Source organism: Podarcis filfolensis (assembly GCF_964270895.1).
Source record: "Podarcis filfolensis genome assembly, chromosome: 13".
Taxonomy (NCBI): domain Eukaryota; kingdom Metazoa; phylum Chordata; class Lepidosauria; order Squamata; family Lacertidae; genus Podarcis; species Podarcis filfolensis.
Genome location: NC_139615.1, coordinates 11925879 through 11928275, shown reverse-complemented (window position 1 = coordinate 11928275; position 2397 = coordinate 11925879).

Below are 2397 nucleotides of genomic sequence, written 5' to 3'. Positions count from 1 at the left end.
TGCTTGTTGTGCAATGCTGTCTTGTGTGTGTTTCTGCCCCGGAGGTATCTGAAAGAAAGGGAAGTTCTAGCAAGCAGAGAAGCAGCTGGAGGAAATGCCGAACTGAAGTTTATCGTCTGGTGATGGTTATCTTCCCTTTCTCTTGTTTGTGATGTCCATGCCCGAGAACTGTTGCTTTGCAGCTACACTGGGTGTGGGGGGTGGGTGGGCTGGGGCACGGAGGGGGACACACCAAGGGTTTGCAGAACTGCAGAAATCTATGGAGGGAGGGAAAACAGAAGTGGGAGGTTGTGGGTGTGGGTGAGAGAGAGATGGATGGGAGAGGGAAATGAACAGAATCCGATGGAGAAAAGCATGGGTGGTGGGCTGGCACAATGACCAGGAACTATCCACGCTGCACCATTTTGTTGCAGGTTGCACTTTATTCAGGATTCATCCTTTTCAACTCAGCTATATGCCTAGCAGTTGTCTATCACCATCCTCCCTTCTCTTAGGGCTGCCATATGTCTGGACATTACCTGGATTTCAAAGGCGGAATTGATGTCCAGTGGGAATTTATCCAGCATCTTTGGCAAGTCAATTGAAAAATCTTGGGGGTTTTTGACATTTTTGTAAAAAAACATTTGTCTAAAAAAAAAAAAAAAAGCCCAACTCTCCTGGTTTTTACTTTTTGAAATATGGCAACCCTACTTCCCTTATTCTCATTTTCATATTGTACCCTGAGCGCTGTGGGCTGAGCTTTGGCTATGTCAAGGAATGTCTAGAAACATTCCCAACTGTTAAGTGGGAATGAATATGGAAGTGGCTGCATGTAGAACTGGTGCCCCACCTCGTCCCCCACATAAGCGTTCCTTGCATCAAATTGTAGAGTCGGAAGGGACCACAGGGGTCATCTAGTCCAACCCCCTGCAATCCAGGAATCTTTTTTGAAGACATGGGGCTCAAACCCAGAACCCTGAGATTAAGAGTCTCTTGCACTAGCAACTGCATTTGTCATACATTCCACACCTACTCAGGTGTGGAGCTAAGGATGCTCCCAGAGCACCCGCCCAACTCCTGGTTGCCTGTGTGCCAACCCTACATGCAAATCGGTTGATTCATGCCACCAGGATGGTTGGTATAGGGAAAGGAGGTAGGGAGTTCTTGCGTAGGAATGCCTGTGGCTGTTCTAGAGTCACAAAGTCATGGAATGATGCAGATTGTGGTGGCAGCCACGACTGCTGTGGCCTAGTTTGGGATGTTTAATTTTTGTGCGTGCGCATTTGCTGCCCTGGGCTGCTTTGCGGGGGAAAGGATTGGATATGAATAGTGATCATCGGAACTGGAAATTGCCAGAACTCATCTAGCACCTCTCAGTTGGGTGCCATTGCCATTCTAAGAGAACGAGGGAGGTGTTTGTGGTGAGTTCCGGCACCTATTTTTCTAGCAAAATATAAAAGATGATGATAATGGAATCTCAGTCAATTCATCGGGCTTGGAGAGGTGCTCTGGTCTGCAAAACGGTTGAAGGATGACTAGCTGAAATGATGGGGGCGGGATTCAGGAGGTGGACATGGAGGTCCTCTTCTACAATGTCTATTTCAGGGGTCAGCAATTTTTTTCAGCAGGGGGCCGGTCCACTGTCCCTCAGATCTTGTTGGGGGCCGGACTATATTTTTGCAGGGGAAATGAATGAATTCCTATGCCCCACAAATAACCCAGAGATGCATTTTAAATAAAAAAACACACATTCTACTCATGTAAAAACACACTGATTCCCGGACTGTCCGCGGGCCAGATTTAGAAAGCGATTGGGCCAGATCCAGCCTCCGGGCCTTAGTTTGCCTACCCATGGTCTATGGGCTGGAAGTGCACAGCACACCTGATGTGGTGTAGTGTTTCACTTGTAACAGACTAGGGAGGCCTGGATATAAATCCTCACAAAGTCCACTGGGTAGCTCCTGGGCTAATTGGTACCTCTTTGCCCAAGGCAGAACAGCAAATGACATAGCTTTATCTGTGCTCACAAGACACACATCAAGGTTCACACCTGGTCAGGTTTTGGCACCTGTGGTACACTCTGCGTTCCTCTGTTAATATGCATCGACAACAACTTAGATAACTAGCCATTGGCTGCTCTTTCACAGCATCCAAAACCAGCTGCCTGCAATGGGCACCTCACTCTGCCCAATGTTAGGGCCGGCCCTGTAAGCAGACTTGTGGTGAAGTATACTGCCCTGAGCTCTATAGGAGGGGCAGATGAGAAAGGACCTCAATGGACAGCCCAGTAGCCTGGGAAGGAGTTTATCCCCTATACATGTTTTGATATCAGCAGATTCATATCTTTGAAAACAAGATGCAAACCAAAACACAGCATGTTTTGAAATTTCACTTGTCCAGATTGGGCAGTGTCCTTTT